The 21,674-nt window shown below is 43.2% G+C and overlaps 1 protein-coding gene across 7 annotated transcripts in view; it reads right to left on the bottom strand.

Moving 5' to 3' along the window:
• SMCO4 (single-pass membrane protein with coiled-coil domains 4) overlaps positions 1-21,674 on the bottom strand; it is a 62,341-nt gene that overhangs the window by 22,584 nt on the left and 18,083 nt on the right. For 6 of the 7 annotated variants that reach the window (XM_088791516.1, XM_088791518.1, XM_088791517.1 and 3 more), the window contains exon 2: positions 1,125-1,202. The gene's annotated coding sequence lies outside the window, so the exon portion shown is untranslated. Of the gene's footprint in view, positions 1-1,124; positions 1,203-1,285; positions 1,491-21,674 lie in introns of those variants that run through there. The other variant, XR_012497434.2, reaches the window with a different exon arrangement.

The raw sequence follows: 21,674 nt of genomic DNA, 5'->3' as shown, positions 1-21,674 counted from the left end.
GAAAAGCTGGGGCAAGTCCTCTAAGAGGGAGGTGACCAACAAAACTGAATTAGTAAGGAACGTCTTGCACACTTAGCAGGTGCAACAAACAGTCTGAAACAAGGAACCTGCTGACTCACTCACTTAAAGCTAAAAGATCTGAAGTAGGGAGGTGGGTTAAGTTGCAACTGTCCTTTGACAAAGCAGCTTGGAAGATCACCCAGACGGATGCCACCTGGCGAAAAGGAGGGACCACAACCACGTCATGACCCAACCCCAACCTCATGCATCCCCTATTCAACACCAGCCACAGGGAGGCAGAGGCAGGCTGGGAGCTATGCTCCCATGTCACCAGTTTCCTGACCCACCTGTCACCTCCCTTCCCTTCCAGCTTCTGGATTACTGCTCTTTACATAGTCCCAAATTGCCCATGAAAAAGAAAAATCAGAAACAAAAGCTTTGCTATTAGCTTCATTTCACCGAAAGCCAAGATGCAAAGGAGAACCAGAGATGAGCGATTTCTGATGAATGCTCAAGGAACAGAATTGATTTGAGAATGATTTACGGTACAGGCCCTAGAAGGATGGAGTGGTGGAGGTAGAAACGGAACCAACACAGGAACTGACGGTCTAGTGGGGGAGGCTGACTCACTGTTTATTCAATAAACGTTGATGGAGCATCGACTGTGTCCCAGGCACAATTCAGATACACCCTTGAGGAGCTTACTGGGAAAACACACAATCAAGCAACGAGGATCAAGTGTGGAAATGCTCAGATGGGGAGACCCCGGAGAAGGAGCCCCCACACTCAGTACAGCCACGGGAGAGGATCAGTCAGAGGAGCACGAGATCAGTCAGTAAAGCCCATAGGACACAGGCCAGCAAGACGCAGACAGTATCGTAGGGGTTCAAAGGCAGGAGAAGTCACCGCCAGAGGGAGGGAATCCCAAAGGCTTCATTCCCAAGGAGGCAGCATTTGAGAAAGGCCTTGAAAGAGGAAGAGGAACATGGCCAGGCAGAGAGGAGGGGTAAAATAATACACGCAGACCCAGGCACGTCTGTGGCAACTCAGGGACGGTAATCCCTCCCCAAAAATGGGTTCCCTCATTAGACAACTTTAGTAGACACAAATTGACTCCTACTTACCTTTTCTTCAACTTCAGGAACTGCTGTTTCTATAGTTTCAAGCAAACGGATTTCCAGTAGAGGTGACTTGAGTTTTTTCTGTTGAGAAATCAGAAGAAGAGGTAAATAGGTTTGGGGGAGCTACTTCTCCACACACCCCTTTTTGGGACAAACCCCCCCACCAGTCCATGCTGAGAAGGCTGTCACATGGCTCTCCTCCCCCAACTGACTGACTGGCGATGGACATTTGTCACTGTCAGACACACTGTCTCCCTCCATCCCTGCTTCACTCATTTGAGAATAAAGACATGCAAACCGGGCAGGAAGTGGTGAGCCCCAAACCAGAAAACAGAGACACACACACACACAGATAGATAGGAGGTGAGCAGGGCCACGCAGCCCAAGTTAGAGGGGCCTTCCTGCTTCAGTTCCCAGCAGGCGGGTCAGGCTTTGCTCCCTGCGATTCCTGAGATTCCTACAACAAACCCCATACTAACGTACGATAGCTTGAGAGCATTTCTGTTCCTTGCAACCAAAAATCACTGATTTAAGAATAAGAGATCCAAAAAAATGAGAAGAAGAAGATGAGATCCAGGGTTGGGACGAAAAAAGGAAACAAAAGTAGAGGGTGAAGAAAGAGGCTTCGGAAACAAAGCCTTGGAAAAAAATAGAAGAAGATGAGAGAAAGTGATCTTGGCCTCTGCACTCCTGTCCCACATGTGAGAAGAAAGGAAGACAGAGATGTGTGTGAGGCCCAGAGAATAGATCCAATAAATAATTCATAAAACCCCAGCGCTATTAAATATTAAGATGGAAGCCCAGATACTGGACAAAAAGGACTCCTAATATGAGCATTATCCATAACAAAACAAAATAAATAAGAATTACACTGAAAATAGAAAGGTGAGAAGTACTGAAAAGTACCCACAGCAAGCAAGGAATAACTGAGTAACTATACAATGCCCATCGTTGCTAAAATAAGAAGTGTAATAACTCAAAGATAAGTCTTGATTTATCATGCTGCCTTTTTGTGTGTCTTAAACAATAAATATTTTATTTGCTCATGGTTTAGTGCATCAGCAATGAGTGCTGGGCTCAGCTGGGAGGTTTTTCTTCTGGTCTTGCCCGGTTTGCTTATGTGGCGGCTCAGCTGGGCTGGATGGTAGAGCAGATGACACAGCTCACAGGCCAGTGACTCGTACTAGCTGTGTGTACTGCCTTGATAGTCTATTTTAGTGAACATGAACGTCTCTTTCCTGAGATCTTCAAAGATGTGTGCCCTCTATCCCCTTGCCACATTTTTCCATTGGTTCTTGAGTTGATCCCCCATGAACTCACCTCCTGTAGGGCTTCAAGAGTCTAACCTCTTCAAAGTCCTCTCTACCAGGGAAGGATGACTTTGGTAAAGTTCCAAGGTTAAGGTGTGTGAAAGGGAGGGGTGGGAGGCAGGGCAGGAAAGGAGAACTTCTTCACGGGCCCCTGAACACCAAGGTAAGTGGGCTGGACATTGTCCAAGCAGCATAAGAGTCAAGATGACTGTAGTCTAATTCCATATTCTCTAAGCGATAATTATTCACCAAATGAAGAAAGGTAAAATTGGGCTACAGAGGGAAAATATGACCCAAACCACAAGGACTGAAGCACTGGGCTGGAAATTCAGTCGACAGCAATTAAGTTGACCTTTTCCCCTTGACAGGATCCTTTGCCTGCTGCTGTTGGCTCATTAGCTGCAGCAAAGGTTTTACAAGTTTCCTCTGGCTTCTGGGCCTTCTAGGCAGCTCCGTGCCCCAGGGGCTCACTGGAGCATCAGCTTTCACGCAGGGTACAGAATAGCAACAGGGACACCTGCTGGCCTGCAGAACAGGCTAGAAGGCAGTTCTCCTGTCTGCTCATCCCAGACCCAGCCCCCAGGAGGCTGGTGCCACAGCCATCTATTCATTCCAAGCAGCAGAGGCACCTATGCTCCAATACCAGCCCTACCATTTCCTCTCTGAGCCTCAGTGCCCTCATCTATAACACAAGGGAGGAAGACCACACCGATGGCATTCAAAGGGTGGTCTGCAAACTGGTGCCATCCACCAACTCTGCTTCTGTTCACAAGATAAGTGCAGAGATTAAGAGAACCTAAGACGCATTTGAACATATGCTATTGCTGCATAGCCAAGCACATGATCAGTGGAACTGACTTATTAAACAGAGCGCTGACAGGTACCTGAGTTCTCTGCAGCTGCCATAATAAATGACCACAAACTGGGTGGCATAAAACAACAGAAATGTATTCTTTCACATTCTGGGGGCCAGACGCCTGAAATCAAAGTGTGGGCAGCATCACACTCCCTCCAGAGGTTCTATGGGAGAATCTGTTCCTTGCCTTTTACGGTTTCTGGTGGCTGCTGGCATTCCTTGGTTTGTGGCCACATCACTCTTCTACTTCACGGCCGTGTGTGTGTGTGTGTGTGTGTGTGTGTGTGTGTGTAATCTCCCTCTTCGTCTCTCTCCTAAGGCCACTTGTGATGCCATTAGGGGTCCACCTCGATAATCCAAGTTGATCTCATCTCAAAATCCTTATCTTAATTACATCTAAAAAGACCCTTTTGCCAAATAAGGCAACAGTATTTGGACACATCTTTGGAGCTACCATTTAGTCCACTGCAACTGCTTTGGATATTGTTGAATTCATGTGTGACCAGTTGTACAGGGGGCACACACCGTACACTCAGATCAGTTCACCAGTGAGGAAAAAAAAAAATCACCACCACCCTGTTTCTCATTCAGCTAGGACCCTGATCTTCCTCCACAGCCCAGAGGCTGGGGCTGGGCAGGACCAGACTGCAATGGGCAGGAAAGGAGGCTCCCAGGCGGCAGGGGTGCAAACAGCAGGTACAGACGCTTCCCTCAGCCCTTCCCCAGGCTGGTATCCATCTGGCAGGCAGTGCAGGAGCTGCCTCCCCACCCCCAACCCCAGATTCCTGTCTCTCAGATGGCTTTAGTTGTAAAGTGATTAAATTGATCTGTTTTCTGTTCAAGTGTCCCTCCCTCGTCCCATAAAATGTTCAGAGTTTTCAACGTCCAAGTTTGAGAACAGACACAAAACTTTTTAATTAAAATCCTTGTGTACCTAGCACTGCCCTACTATTAACATATTCTCTCCCCCAACACCCCTCCCCGTACCCTCAAGAACAATCAGGAAGTTTCCTAGCTTCATAACAGAATGGACAAAACACTTGGAGACTTGACAAAGCAAGGATTTCATTTCTCGTTAGAAGTTTTCTCGCCTTGCACGAATACTCCGTGCTGAAGGAACCACTATGTTGAGTCCCTCTGCTGTGTTACATTTCAGCCTTAAAAGCAAACCATGTCAAAACGCCGGAGAATATTTAAAAAGATAACACGCAATGCAGGTATGGCCACTCTTATTGTTCAACTACTGGTAGGAGTATAAGAGGCACACTCTTTCTGGAAAGCAATGTGGCAACCTCTTATTAAGGGGTTTAAACTGTACACCCTCAATATAAATTGGTACAGACCCTGAAAATAGTATGGAGGGTCCTCAAAAAATTAAGCATAGAATGACCATACAACCCAGCAATCCCTCTTCTGGGTATCTTCCCAAAAAATCTAAAAACAGTTATCCATAAAGATATATGTATACTGATATCCATTGCAGCATTATTCACGGTGGCCAAGACATGGAAATAAGCAAAGTGTCCTTTGATAGACGAATGGATAAAGAAAATGTGATACATATACACAATGGAATACTACTCGGCTCTAAGAAAAGATGAAATACTGCCATTTGCCACAACATGGATGGATCTTGAGATTCTCATGCTAAGTGAAATAAATCAGAAAAAAATCAAGAAACATATGACTTCACTCATATGTGGGATATAAAGCTGCAAGCAACAAACAAGACAAACAAAACTTCAAAGACAAAGACAACAGTTTAGTGGTTACCAGAGGGTAACCGGGGGAGACGGGTGGTAGAGGAGGGTAAGTGATCAAATATACGGTAATGGAAGAACTGACTCTGGGTGGTGAACACACAGTGCAATATATAGCTGATGTATAATAGATTGTACACTTGAAACCTATGTAATTTTACTAACCAATGTCACCCCAATAAATTTAATTTAAAAATTTAATTAAATGAAAAAAATTGTACATCCCCTTTGATGTGTTTCCACCTTCAGAACTGTTCCCTAGGGAATAATCTGAAATGGGGACAAAACTGAATGCTCAAAGGCATCTATGGTAGTGTTACACGTAAGACAAAAAATTGGAAATAAACTTAACAGCCAAGAAAAGGAAATGATTAGATAAATTATGGTAGATTCATCAAGTTTTGTGCAGCCATTACAATGACATTTTACAAAGAATTTTTAATAAAAATAACAACTCCAATAATAACAGCCAATCCTTACATGGGCCAGGCATTATCCTAAGTTATTAGGTGCTTCACATCTATTAATCCTCCTGATCAGTATATCAACTCAGTGAGGTAGGTGTTGTTATTCTTCTCATGTTACAGATCACAAAACGGAGGCACCAAGAATTAAGACACTTGCCCAATGTCATTCTGCTGATAAGAGATAGCACCAGGGTTTGAGCCCACCCAGTCTGGCTCCAAAGTCCATGCACTTCAGACCTACAGCAGGCTGAATAATAGCCAGAGATACTAGGTGCTAACGCTAGAACTTGCAAATGTCACTTTATATAGAAAAGAGGTCTCTGCAGATGTGATTAAGATAAGAATCTTAAGTTTGAAGAGATAGCCTTGATTATCTGTGTAGGCCCTAGATGCCATCACCAGTGTTCTCAGAAGAGAAGCAGAGGAAGATTTCACACACACACACGCATGCACACGGACACAAAAGGTGTGTGAAAACAGAGGCAGATATTGGAGAGATGGGGTACATGCCAAGGAATGCCAGGAGCCACCAGAAATTGGGAGGGCAAAGAAAGTGATTCTCCCCTAGAGCCTCCAGGGGGCGCACAGTCCTGCCTCTCCCTTGATTCAGATTTCTGGCCTCCAGAACTGTTGGACAATACATTTCTGTTGTTTTAAGCCATCTACTTTGTGGAAATTTATTACAGCAGCCAGAGGAAACTAATACAAGTTCCTATGCTGTACTGCTCACAATGCAAGAGAAAATATTCATATTTGTTAAATGGGAAAAGTAGAAATCAAAATTTATAGGCAGTGATCTTAATTATGCATATAAAATGCATGCAAATACAACAAAATGTTTTGTAAGTGATTATCTCTGAAACTAGAATTATGGGTAATTTTCAGCATTATGCCTTTTGATATTTTTCCAAATTTCTACACTGTGAATTACTTTTACAAAGAAAAAAAATTTTTTTTAATTAGCAACTCGTGATATTTCTGCAACTCTAACTCAAACACAAAAATTGGAAATCAAGAGGACCAAAAAAGCTCCCTAAGAATCTTAATTCAGTCTCACAGCAACACCTGAAAAATCAGCAACCCAGATGCACGCTATTCTCTAAGTGACTCCACTCAACCCTCTCTAACGCCTGTCAGTATTTAGACTCTGGCAGGAACATGACGTGGCTGAAGATGTCTCAGGCTTTGAAACAAGAGGATAATCTGAGCTGGTAAATGTTTTCCTGTCCGTCCACCCACATGTAGTGATGGGAGATTTTTATGCATTCCCAGAGCTCACCCGGCCCAAAGTGAGAGCTGTGGGCCACGCGCCAAGAACCAAAAGCACTGGTTTATGTAAATGTTTGCTTTCTCTATAGGTGACTTCACAGAATGAAACATCAAATTAAACACTGGCTTAATCTTCTTACTGAAGTCCTGACTCCCAAACCCTCCTATTATCATCTGTCCAGTTTGTCAGAAGACTAAAGGCCAATGTTACTATATAACCACATCACATCCTTTGATTAAATATATTCACAAAAAGAGTATATTAACATTCCCCACCAGTGGATAGGCAGTACAGGATCAAAATAGAAATAGGGTGTGTTTTGTGTTTTGTTTTCCATGGAGGAGAAGGGAAGAGTCACTGGTTCCCTCCAAAACGGGCCAGGTCAGAGCAACGGAGCACGCCAAGCCCGTTATGTGGTGTTATTCAGCCCCCCTGGGCAGCACAGTGAGGATGGGTACTGGGGTGATGAGACCATGGTGTGGGGTTTGTCCTTTAGTCTAGTTTTCTGAGCATGTTTATTCATTCTTCGTTCAACCAATCAACATATACAAGCACCTACTATGTGCCAGGCACTAAGAGGAGGTTGGCTCACATTTTAAAGATCCTGTCTCTAACATGCGATCCTCTCGGATGATATGGTTGAGCCAATGGCCCACATCTTTATTATCTCCACTGACATAATACTTGTAATTTTGGGTGATGAGCTGATGAAAACTTCAATCTCTCTCCCACTTAACCACATACTCTATACAAATAGTACATTAACTCCAAGTCTTTTTTTTTGGGGGGGGAGGAAAGGGGGTGGTTTTGTTTTTTGCTTGCCATTGTATACTTAATTCTACCAAAGTCTAACCCTGAGAGGTACTCATTAAATATCTGAGGTATAAATTAATGCACAAATGAACACAGGTAATCAATTTCATCATCTGCTAAAATGGAAAAGCCAGGCCCCGTGACTATTTCCCAAAGAAAATTCCGAGGAACCTATGCGATATGCCAAAAAAAAAGAAGAAAAAAAAGGTTCACATGTTATTCAATTTGGGAAATACTACATTCTGTAGCCTCCCAACCTCCTTAAAAAGACTCACGGTGCATATTATACAATAAAGGATCAGGGAAATCCTTTGATTAAAAACCTGTCTGAACATTCTCAACTCTAGTTTACCAGGGATACACTTAATACTTACCGACATCACACAGAACCAATGTTCTAAGGAGACCCAGGGAAACACTAACCCAAACTCTTCATCAGTTCAAAGAACATTTATTAAGTCCTTGCAATAATGATACAATGGTGATAGGGACAGCCAACATTTAACAAGTTACCGTTGAACGGGCACAGTACTTGGTGCTACCTACTAACACCAAGACATGTGAAACCCGGCTCACAGTCTAGTCTTATGGGAAAGACCCAGGTGATTAACTAATGGGAGAGACCCATTAACTGCAGTGACAGACACAGAGGCACACAGATATATGCAGATGTGCACAGATACATACATATGTATCTATGTGTATATACTATGCACACTCACACACAAGAATGAGAGATGGTGAAGAGGAGTGTTCCAGGCAGATGGGAAGCAAGAGAGTCTAGTGCGTGCAGATGAATGAAGACAGTTTGCTCTTGTGCTGTGGTTTTCGAAGTATGGTCCAAGACCCTCTCCGGGGGTGCTACAAGGTCAACACTATCCTCAAGTGTGGGGAGGTTTGCACTGACGGTGCAATGGCAGTGGTGGTGCCTTAGCAAGAAGCAAGGCAGTGGCATCTGACGGTCACTGTATTCCCCACCGCCACACATTCACGGTTTAAAAAAAGGACCTAAGAATGTCCTTGAAGAGGCAGGAAAAATTATTAATTTTATTAAATATCGACCCTTGAGTACACATCTTTTTAATGTCCCATGTGACAGAATGGGAAGCACTCATAAAGCACTTCTGCTGCAAGCCCAAGTATGACAGTTGTCAGGAAGAAAAAGCACTCGTGTGACTGAGCTGCGAGCTGAATTAGCCACTCTGCTTCCTGGAACACCATTTTTACTTGAAAGATGACAGACCGAAAAACTATGGTTATTCAGATTGGGATATTCATAGACATGTTCTCAAAAATGAATAACATGAGCTTATTATTTCAAGGAAAATGGATGGCATTTGTTGCTCAGGAAAGAAATTGAGCTTGTAAGCAAAACTTAAAATTTTGAAAAACTTACATTGGCCACTGTGAGCTTTAGAGCATCCCAATACTTAAAGACTTCAGATGAGCTTGGTAATAACATTATCAAATGTGGTATTTTCCAAATGACTAATTCATGTTACTAAATGCACAAAAGAGCCTTTCAAAGTGCAAGATAGAACAACAGATTTTAATGTAAGACAGTATGAAAAGTTCATTGATATGATTTCAGATTCTATGCTACAACAAACCTTTAAGAAACCACCACTTGTCAAGTTTCAAAGACTATCTGCAATTAACTGAAAAGGTTATTAAAACACTCCCCCACCTTTTCCAATTACGTATCTGTGTAAGGCTGCATTTTCTTCCTATAGTTCAATCAACACAGCAAACTGCAACAGAATGAATGCAAAAGTATTTAGAAGAATCCAGGTGTCTTCCATTAAGGCAGACATTAAAGAGATCTGGAAAAAAGTAAAGCATTGTCACTCTTCTCATTAAATGTTTATGTTTTGGAAATAGTTCTTTTCATTAAAAATATTATTTATGTTATCATGTAATGGGTTTATGATGGCTGTATTCAGTATATCGTTTTAAAACTTTCAATCTCAACTTCTAACAGAATAAATCTTGTCAGATATCATCCACATAATAGAAAGTTCTTTGGGGATCTCACTAATTTTTAAGAATTTTTAAAGGGGTCTTGACATGACAAGTTTAAGGACTGCCTGTCTAGCGTAGGGGGAGCAGGGAGTCGTGGCAGGTGAGGTGAGGGTGATGAGGCGGCAGGGAAAGGGACCCCGCAGTCAACCCACACGGTGATGAGGGGTTCAGGACCGATCTTACAAGAGCGGACGGACGAAGGGTGTGGAACACCAAAGCGATACAGACTTGCCTTTTAGAAAGAGCAAGGACATAGAAAGGCACCCTGTGCTCCATAAACAAGTCAACCTGTAGGACACCGAAGGTCCATTATTACAATCCATAAAATAAAATATAAATTTATATGAAAGAGCAGGCACAGAAAAATGTTAAAATTTAATGATGGAAGGGAAAGAAGCAGGGTCTTGCAAATAGACTTGCCACCAAGTGGAATTCGGCGAAATGTGGGAAATCAACAGTAACAAAGTGCAGGGCTTTAAACATCTAAAGATGTCAAAATCAAGATGCATTTCAGGCCAAGTCCAGAAAATAAAAATAAAGGAGCCAGCAAAGACCAATAAGCTGCAGTAGTAAAGAGGGAAAACACATGCAGCCAGAGAAGACAAACAGGAGCATTTAGAAGTAAAAAGTAGTGAAGAGAGGAAATCAGCTCCTACTTCCAGTGTGTGTACTCCATCCAATCAGCATGCACCCCACCACTGTGGGAGGGAACAGATGGGGCAGGAAGCATTTCTAGAGACCCCAACAGAGTCCAGCATGGTATCTCTTGGCCTGGACAACCACATCTCCTGAGCAGGTATCTCACCCAGGAAAAGTTGGATTACCGCAATCAAGAACACAGACTGTACAGAATGCTTAGATTCTAAGTAAAAAAAAAAATTAGTCGGGTAGTTGTAACTAAAATGTTAAAAGTATCCTACAAAGAATGCCAACTGGTAGACATTGGCAAGTTTTACTGGGCCTCAGTTTCCTCTTCTGCAAAATGTGGAGTCCACCATCTACTTCAGAAAGTCGGTGGGAGGACAGGTAACGCATCACAGACACTCTGAGCACACCTCTGGCATATGGCAGATGCCCCAAAAACAAAAGCTATAATTATTATCACTGTAGTTATGATTTCAGGGCCAAAGTGGAACACTGAGTTGTCATTGTACTAACGTAGGCCAGAAAGTTCCCCAAGGCAAATATCAAGTTTTTAAAAACCAGCAATATGTGAACCTAGACAAGAATTTGCACGGCTTTGGCCCAGGGCTATACTCGTTCAACAGAGGCAAGAACCGCGCTTGACTTTGGTTGGCCTGATACCACTGGGCTTACAGGGCCTCTCTAATCACAACGGATCATTGTCAAGCTCAAGGAGACCCAAGCAAGAAGAGGGAAAAAACCAAACCACCACCTTCCTGAACAGCCCACACCACTATGGCATGCACCTTTCACATACAATTGATGTCCTCCGATTGTCACGATCAGCCCACAGGCATGTGGGTACACTACCATCACTACCATTTCATGGACCAGGAAGCTGTCTCACAGCTGAATTGTAAAGAAGTGGTGTAGGTAGAGCCTCTGTCTCTGGAGTCCAGGACTCTCACTAAACCACAGTGCCCACCCCCACAGGGATTTGAGGGCCCGCCAAGTAGGTGTGGGACAGCAGCTCTCCACCCAGTTAGAACCGTACACTGGGAATCCACTGGATTACACACACACACACACACACAGAGTCCCTCACACTCTGAGAGGCAGGCTACCAGCCTGGGCTGGCGGGCTGGAACCCTGGCATTCTGTGACCTTGGGCCAGTTTCCCAATTGCCCTGAACCTCAGTCTCCTCATCTGTAAAACAGGGATACTATTAATGACACCTACTGCATAGGTTGTTGTGGGGGCTAAATAAGTCAATATATGTAAAGACCTTAGTAACATTAACCTTTTTCTGTAAAATTATTATATACAAACACAAGTTTTACAAAATCAAACTTAACCTTACTACATGCACTTCACCCTAATGTCTTCCATTCTACTTCTTTTTCTTTTTTTTTTAAGGCTGGTAACGACCCTCTACATTACTTTCAGAACCCAGTAACCTGGGTCATGACCTACAGCTGGAGATGACAGCTTGAACTTGGGAGATGGTAATGAGAAGTACAAGGAGACAGAACTGACAGGACTTAGTGAATAATTAGACACAGGGTGAGAGGAGGGAGGTGTCCAAGGTACTCTCTGGTCTCTGGGCCTACGTTGGCGGGAGGAGAAGAACAGATCAAACTCCTAGATCTAGACTTTCCGTCTAGACTTTCTGCCTGGAGGATTTGGGTGGGGGTGACAAAAGGAACGTCAGCATTTTACCAAGCAGGGAACCATGTACAGAGATTTCACATCAGAACTGTATGTAGCTACTGATAAAGAACATATGTCTCCAGACTGTGCTCAAGGAGGTGGGCAGCCTTCGTGACCCGAGCCCGGCACAAGTGGCTGCCGGAGGACTCCTACCAAATGCCTTTCCTTATAGGACCAAAATAAAGCACTAATCACATTCAATTAGAGTCCGTCTGCCCATTTGTTTCCTCTACTAAGCGAGCAGCTTCAGGGCAGGGACCACCTCCCTCGCCAATCTTTCTGCTGCCCATGCCTCCTGCGCCCACTGCCCTGCCTGCTGCCTGTAGTAGGTTCTCAACAAACATCTGCTTAATTGACAGCCAAGATTCAACGTGATGCAACTCTGAAAAGTCCACTTACAGCACAGGAAACTAAAATAAGGCAGAGCAAAATGGAGGGGGAAGGCAAAATATGCTAGGAGTATTCTGATGATTTAAGGGTGTCAGCCAACAAAAAGCCAACTGTTCACACAGAAAACGAGTCTGAAAAAAAAAAGGTAAACTCTGGAATGTATAATGGTTATGGGTCTTCATCAGAATGATCAGAAACACTAAGCACATCTGGGATGGAATCCGGAAATCAAAGGAAAAACAAAACCGGAAAGTGAGGCGTAACGTGTACCTATCATTTAGACTGTTCCAAAAACCATCCTAAACGTGTCATTCTCTGCATCGCTTCCCTTGCTGCATTTTTCCATCAGGTGTAGACCTTCTCTGGGATGCCTCTCCCTTTCCAATACACTGCCGTCCCCCAAAGCCCAGCTCCTTGTATATTACCTGTTTTGTCTATATGCACATGACTTGTTCCCCCAGTAGGCAGGAATGATGTTACACAACGTCTTACCAACTCCACGCCATCTCTTACACAGACGAGATACCAAATAGTAGTTGATTAAGTGATTTTTATACTGATTGATTGATTTTGCCATAAAACACCAAATTCAGATTCATATTTTCTACTCTTACCTCCTTAGTTGCAACTGCTACTAAAGCTACCATTTTTAATAGTAACAGCTGTATTTATTTAGCACCTACCACATTCGAGACACAGCTAAGGACCTGAAATACCTCATCTCCTTAATCCTCAATCTGCAGGGTTGGAGCTATTGTTCCCATGTAACAGACACAAGATTGTGGCTCAAAGACAACAGAGTTTATTTAGTAAGTGACAACACCCGGCTACTCAAACACAAGGCTAGTTAACTCCAAAGCCAAATACATGTGCAATAACTCTAAAATTTTAGCATGATTTGCCGTGGCATGGAGGCATGGAGTACAGCCCTTCTGATATGAAATCTGTACTCAATGCTCACCAAAACATAATTAGAGCTCAACTCAGAGAAAGCCTTTTCTAGGCTTGAAAAGGCCACAATTTATCAAGACCCATTTATTCATTTCCTACAAATACATAGGTCAAGTCAGGCTTATTTTAATTCTTTTAAAAAAATGGGAAGTGCTAATAGCATCATTTGTTTCTGTAAGAATGTTTAACTTCAACTAAGAAACCAACAACGTCCAGAACAATCAAATCATTAGTGTCAGGTAGTTGGTAAAATAATTGCAGGATTATTTTACCGTCATCTCCTATGTTACAGTGCCCCAAAGCTTCCACACACATTATTTCATCTGGACATCTCAGTAACTATGAGGCAATTATTGTTACCCCATTGTACACGAGAAAAACAGAAAAAGACAAAGAAGTTCAGGGACAGCTGAAGGTCCCGACATCTATTACTTAGGACCCTTGGTTGTACAGAACACAGCCCTTCCAATTAGCCCAGGCAAAGAGAAACTTCACCACCAGGAAGGGAGCTGGGCAGCGGAGGATTCGTGATGCACAAATCCCCTCTCTGCTTCTCTCTGAGGAGCCTGAGGCCTCCTCCTACCCCACGGCAGCCCAGCTTTCTTTTCCAGACAGAAAACCAGGGCCACCGGAGTTCCAGGTCTCTATTAAGCCAGCTTTACTACCTCAGAGGAAAAGGCTCTTGGGCTTCAAGTTCAAAACTTCACGGAGATGGGCTTGAAATGATGCCTCTCTAATCTCTATGCCTCTCTAATCTCTCCCCAGCCCTGTGTTAAGTGATAGAATGGTCGGAGCAATGGGACAGGCAGAAGGCAGCTTCTCCAAAGACATCTCTCCAATAAATCCTCACCTCTCTCCACAGTGGCTGAGAGGTCCAAAAGTGGTAACAGCAGCTCTAGGCTTTTCCTTTGTAATTTCCACAAAGGCGGCTGACTCACCTTCACTTTGGTATATACAGGATATACCTATAATGGCAGCTCTGTAGAAACAGAAGCCGGAAAAAAGCCCGTTTAACATCCTATAACATGGCTGCAATTACTGCTTTGGAGTCGCTGAGACACCTGGGGCCTCATAATAAATTCTTCCCTTTCACACACACACACAAAAAAAAAAAAAAAAAAAAAAATTCAGGAAGAGCCCCAACTAGACCAGTCAGGTCACGGGTTCACCTTTGGCACAGAGGACCAATCAGGAACCACACCTGGGAGGCCCCAAGAGTGGACAGAGGAGAAGCAATTCCCCAGAAGAAGGGGATCCCAGTTTCAAAAGAAGGAAGAGGGCCAGACAGATTAAATAATAAAAATAAGTAGAAATTCTGTACGCACAACTGCTAACTCCCTGCTCTTCAGATGCCAAGCCCAATGATCTTTCTTCCTTCTACACCACAACTGACATTATTTGGGCACAAATTGTAAAGTATCAACAGTAAAAATAAACAAAAAACAGCCAGTACGTACATAATAAGGTGCTAATTGTGCAGTAAAGATATCTAGTGCAACCAGAATGAGAAGAGAGATCATTTTCCCCATTTACATATAAGTAATACCCTCAAATCAGAGCTCTCCACACCACCATTCTGCGCTAAGGAAAAATGCAAACTGTACTTCTTCATCAATGAAAGTCAGACTAGCCTTCCCAGCCTCTGGCCGCCCTCTGCCCCTTGCAGCTGAGTCACCTGAGTGACAGGAGTCTCCCATCTTCTTAGTCCTCTACTCTGCCAGAGGGGTCATCCAGACCCCAGCGATGACTAAAGACCCTTCTTCTGAAGAGGAAAACAGAAATCAGAAAACAAAAAACCAATCTACAAAAATAAAGCCAGTAGCTCAATTCCCTGCAAAGATTGGAGGACAAAAAATACAGACACAACTCAGGGTACCCTTGGTGGTCCGAGAGAGCCAGCCCACCCAAGTATGAGGAAGCAGAGGGCAAGGAAGGCAAGTGGACGGGGCGCCTACCCATCACTGCCTTGTTAAGACTGCTACAACTCACTTGGGTTGGTTTTCTTCACTCTTCTTTAATCAAACACTTCTACTGCCCTCATGACCTGCTGGGCACTGTTCTAAGTGCTTTACAAATACTGTTTGCTTTAGCTGGTAGAAGTTAGCTTTCACTAGCTTCACTGGCTGCATATGGTTATGGGGACTTCTAAATGGAATTCATGAAACAGGATTATTTTATCCTTTTCTCAAAGCTCTCACCTAAACCTAGATGGCTGAAATCAATCCCCATTTCTCTACTTCCAGGATTTTGCTTCTCTCCCTGAGTCCACTTCACTCTCTCCTTCCACAGACCAGAGATAAAGGTTAATAGTCATTAAGCACTTACAGTGTGTCAAGCACTTTTTATCTGTGATTTCACCTGTAAGGTAAGGCCTCTTCACAGAAGAGGGAACAGGCTAAGGGAGAAGAGGCAACTCTCCAGGCCAACTTTCCCGCTGTCAACTGGCAAGGACAGATCCCGGCCACAGGAAGGGAGACTGCACACCCGCCATTTGTAGCCACACTTAAGTACGTCTCTGGAGAACAACTCTTTTTTTTTTTTTAATAAATTTTATTGGGGAATATTGGGGGACAGTGTGTTTCTCCAGGGCTTGTCAGCTCCAAGTTGCTGCCCTTCAATCTAGTTGTGGAGGGCGCAGCTCAGCTCCAAGTCCAGTCACCATTTTCAATCTTTAGTTGTAGGGGGCAAAGCCCACCATCTCATGTGGGAATTGAACCGGCAACTTTGTTGTTGAGAGCTGGCGCTCTAACCACTGAGCCATCTGGTCACCCCTCTGGAGAACAACTCCTGTATGGTGTCACTGGAAGGGCCACCCTTGGCAAGACACATATGGGCTGGCCCTTCAAAAAATTTTCATAATTGCAGTGAAATTCCCTAACAAATATAACCAACGTAAAGTGCTCAATTCAGTGGCATTTCAGACAACCACCCATTTGCTTTCTGTCTCTATGGATTTACTTACTCTGGTTATTCCATATAAATGGAATCACACAATAGGTGGCCTCTGTGTTTGGCTTCTTTCACCTATAGTATAATGTTTTCTAGGTTTATGCAGGTTATAGCATACGAGGTGTGATCAAAACATATGGTGAATGCTGCTGCCGAGTGCCATCCAACGGAAAGGCAGGGATCTTCAATATGGGAAGCGGTGCATCAAACCTTAGTAACAGTGTGCGACAAGTTTCAACTTGTTCAGTGCAGTCAGTCAGGTGTGATCCATGGTTGAGAGAAGGTGTGTTTTAAAGTGTGCCGTAAATCATCCATCATGACAATGCTCTGTGTAACACATCACTTGGTACATGGCAATTTCTGTCAAATAAAAACATTACGGTGTGTCCTCATCCACCGTATTCACCGGATCTGGCACTGTGTGACTTCTGGCTCTTCCCCAAAGTCAAAATGATTCAGAACATCAAGGCAGCCACAACAGCGCAACTAAAGACACTCACAAAAGAGCACTTCCAGAACTGCTTCAGAAAGTGGCAAGAAGGATGGGATAAGTGTGTTCGAAGCGAGGAGGAGTATTTTGAGGGGGGTTAATGGCAAAGTGTGCTTTACTGTAATAATTTTTTTTTATTTAAATATTCACCATATTGTTTGATCACACCTCATATATCTGTACTTCATTCCTTTTTACAGCAGAATAGTATTCCATTGTATGGATACACCTTTTGTTTATCCATTCATCTACTGATGGACATGTGGGTTGTTTCAATTCGGGTACTGTGTACAGGGCCGCTACAAACATCTATATACAAAGATTTGTGTCCCTGTTTTAAATTCTTTCACGTATATACCTATATCTAGGGTGGAACTGCTAGGTCCTATGATAATTCTACATTTAATTTTTTGATGAACCCTTTAAAATATTTTAAAATATGAAACTCTACAAAGAAAATCCAAAAGGAAACTGAAAGCAAAATGCAAAACCAACGGTGAGCTCAAGGAAGTTAAAAAAATGTTTCTCTAATCTCAACCAATTTGGAATAAGTTCAAATCTGGGCAGAAGGAACCCAAACACTACAGTTTTGTTTTGTTTTTTTAAAGGCCAAGAACACTAAGAAGAGAAAATTAAGAGATGCAATTCTACCAAATAATTAACAAGAGTTGCTGTGTCTCCACAATGTTTTTAAAAACAAAATCACACCCAAGCCAAGTTCCCTAAAAACCATATGGTTGGCTGTGAGACTTTTGAACCAAAGAGAACAGCTGAGAAGGCCCCAACCAGGACAGCTTTCTGTCACCTGAGAAGACTGGATTCTCTGCTCTGGCCCTGATTTGTAGTAAAACCATTTTCCTCTTTGGAAAGACATAAGCTCCCCCTAGCATTATATGTCATCAGAAAAAAGTGAATTAAAACAACAATGAGATACTATTATACACCTATGAGAACGGCCAAAATCTGGAACACTGACAATAACAAATACTGGTGAGGGTATGGAACAACAGGTATTCTCATTCATTGCTGGTGGGAAAATAAAATAGTTTGGCATTGGAAGACAGAAGACAGGAGTTTCTTACAAAACTACTCTTAGGTGTTCAGTTAGGCAAGAAATGGGGCTCTTAGCATATGATCCAACAATTGTGCTCCTCGGTATTTATCCAGAAGATCTGAAAATGTATGTCCACACAAAAACCTGTACACGAATGTTTACAGCAGCTTTGTTCATAATTGCCACAGCTTGGATGCAACCAAGATGTCCTTCCGGAGGGGAATGGATTAATGCACTGTGCTCCATCCAGACAATGGAATATTATTTAGCACTAAAAGGAAATGAGCTATCGAGCCATGAAAAAATATGGAGGCACCTTAACTGTATATTACTAAGTGGAAGAAGCCAATCTAAGAAGGCCACATACTGTATGATTCCGACTCTGTGACATTCTGGACAAGTCAAAACTATGGAGACAGTAAAAATATCAGCAGCAGCCAGGGGTTGGGCGAGAGAAGAATGAATAGACAGAGCACAGAGGATTTTCAGGGCAGTGAAAATACTGATACCATAATGGTGGATACATGTCATCACACATTTGACCAAACCCATAGGATGGACAACCCCAAGAGTGAACCCTAATATAAACTATGAACTCTGGGGGACAATGATATGTCAGTGTAGGTTCATGAAATGTAACAACTGTACCCCTGGAATGGGGAACGTTGATAATGGGGGAGAGGCAGGGGGTATATGCAAAATCTCTGCACCTTCTCCTCAATATGACTGTGAACCTAAAACTGTTCTAAAAAAGTAAAATCTTAATTTAAAAAATCTTATGTCCCACCCCTTAAAATAATATTTCTGATCAGCTCTAAACGGTGAGCGCTACTTTAAGAACGACTTGCTAGAGAAACCTGGTCTGGGCCCAAGGGAGAGCGAGGAGAACAGGAGACCCAAGCCAGGGTGCACACATGCCCTCTCTCTGCATCTGGTTCCAGCAGCTTTTAGGAGACACAATCACCAACGCTGCTGTTCTCTGGGAGGACAGGGACGAGATGGGAATGCGGAGAGACTGTACTGAAAGAGGACACATCGGCACCTTGAAATGAAGTGAAGAACACAGTTCTCTGAAGGACATAGTAAGTTAACTGCAAATGACAAAACTGACTCTCCTGACATAAGCAAGGCAGTGACATGACAAGGACGGCTGGCAAATTAGGTCACACACAGGTGTGTTGGCAGGATTCACTGGGCAGGTGTTCAGTTAGGCAAGAAATGGGGCTGAAAACAATTCAATTCATTGTGTGTGCCTGTCCCAGAGAACAAGAAGATAACCCTGAAATACCGTCAGCAGGCCAGACATTAACTCACAGCTGACTTTTTGCAAAAGTGGTGACAAATAAAGATGCACATACAAAATATGAAATTACACCGAGATTAGCTCTGGTAAGCCCTTAAAGTTCAAACTAAAACCAAAACCAAAGGCCAGGAAGGAAACAAAATGAGACGGCAGCTTATTATAAATCACAAAAGTCATCGCCCTATGTGCAACGCTAGGCAAGCTGAGACTTAACTCCAGCCCACCAGGCTCCGAATACACTAAAAAAGAAAAAATAACACATAGAAGCACGAGGAACCATTTGGTAGAGGCTTGGGAAAGGAAGATACACTAAGAATATAAAATCAAGGAAAGAAAAACAAAGGTTATCAGGACCAACATCTGGTAGAAGGCTACAGGTTCTTGACAGAAAGTGGGATCTCACCCTTCTGGCAGCCAGCATCACGTCCCTTGGCCCTGAGAAGAAACAGAACACTTGGCACGCAAAGCAGAGCCTTTGAGCAAGGAGGAAGCTGAGCATCTGGGCCACTCTCTTTTTTAAAGGTAATAGTCCTAAGGTTCAGAGGTTCAGCGACATATCCAGGACCAATTGTTACCAAGGGCAAAACTAGGTCAATAATCCTAGTCTCTCGGGCCTTCCACTGACATGGACGATGATGATGATGACGGCTCCTATGTGCTGAAGAGCTTAGGAGCAGATATTACAATGAGGGTTTGACATATGTTATCCCATTTAATCCTCAACAAACTATAAGGTAGTAACTAGTACCCTTATGAGCCCATCTCACAGATGGGGTGCAGAGAGGTTAAGCTACTTGCCCAGAGTCACACAGCTTATTAGAAGCACAGGTAGATCTGCAACTACACGGAGGGCGTTATGCTAAGCGAAATAAGCCAGACACAGAAAAACAAATATGGTATAATCTCACTTATACGTGGAATCTAAAAAAGTCAAACTCATAGAAGCAGAGAATAGACAGAATGGTGGTTGCCAGGGGCTGGCGGTGGGTGGGTAGCTGGGGAGGATGGCAAGACGATGGTCAAGCAGCACAAACTTTTAGTTATACAATGAACAATTTCTGGGGACGTAATGCACAATGCGATGACTATAGTTAATAATACTGTGCTGTACACTTGGAATTTGCTAAGAGAGTAGATCTTAAGCGCTTTCACCACACACACAAAAAGTGGTGACTATGTGAGATGACGCACGTATTAATTAATTGATAGTGGTAATCACTTCACAATGTATACATATATCACATCAGCACACTGTATTCTTTAAATAAGTACCATTTTTATTTGATATTATACCTCAATAAATCTGGGGGGGAAAAAATAAAAGGGGAAAAAATGCAGTACAAGCAGGATGGAAACCAAGAGACAGCTAAAGTCTATGCTCTTAACCGTTATACTTGACGGCTTCCAAACAAGGGAGAAAGTCACAGTTTCAATAATGTATAAACCAGAAACTTTCTTTCATGGGATAATTTTCAGTGTCGACCACCTTCCCCTCCCAAGATACAAAAACAATCAGCACTAAAGGATATAAATAACAACAAAAAATTGTTAACTGGGGAGAAATAAGGCTCAAGACTCTCCAGCCCAGGCAACAGAACTGCACAGACTCAGACTTGAAAAATGAGATGCTAATGCCAAAACCAAGTCCCTCTGGGATTTTGTCCAGTGTCTAGTGTCCAGGGTCTTGCACCTCCAACACGTCACATACTTATTTTCATGTAGTTCATTTTGATTGGACAGCAGTGCTACTAGGCCCAGGTGGTGATTTCAGAAATCAGTATTTACCAGATATTGGAGCTTCCACTAAAAACATTACTGTGCTAGACCCAAAATCATCCGTTTCATCATACACATGGCTATGCTCAGTTTCAGGAAAGTGTGCTTTTCTTTTTCAATTGTGGTTAAAAAAAAAAAAAGCAAAAAACAAAAAACCACATTAAACTGAAACTGTTGCTTTTTGATTCAATAAAAAGCACCTGGCTTTTCTAAGCACTGCCATTCACATCCTCAGATTCCACAAGGATAGTCCTCTGTCGTTGGAAGCGGAAGATGCTTTGTTTTCTCTCACCTACGAAGCCAGAACATCTCTGCAGGCACAAACACCTGCTCCACTGCAACATCCACTTCCTCGCACCACAGAACCAAACCACAGGTTCGAGCTTCTGGTGCAGTTCAACATCTACAACCATCACAGAACAGGAGCTCTAGAAGGTGCCTCCCACAGTGGACCCCGCATGAGTCACTTAATCTCTCTTACTATTAACCATAAAAACAGCAGCGGCAGACAATGCTTCCTGACCCCTTATCAGATGCCAAGCACTGTGCTAAAGGCACTTAACTCGAGTTATCGCTTCTAATCCTCACAGCACCCTGAGGTAGGTGCCCTTTTTAACCCAGCTTAAAGATGCAGAAAGTGAAGCTTAGTAGGTAGGGCTAAGGAAGTTACCCAAAGCCCCACACGGATGCTGCACGCACGGAATTCAAACCCAGGTACCTCAGACTTCAGAGCTCAAGCTCACAACTATCACATCTGTTGTCTCTCTGCTGTCTCTGCTGTCCTCACATACAAAGCATGGGAAGGGC

The sequence above is a fragment of the Rhinolophus sinicus genome, chromosome 14 (genome assembly GCF_057876585.1).
Source record: "Rhinolophus sinicus isolate RSI-liver-muscle chromosome 14, RSI-T2T, whole genome shotgun sequence".
Lineage (NCBI taxonomy): Eukaryota > Metazoa > Chordata > Mammalia > Chiroptera > Rhinolophidae > Rhinolophus > Rhinolophus sinicus.
Note: the sequence above shows the minus strand (reverse complement) of the source record. Positions and strands in the feature narration are given on the sequence as shown.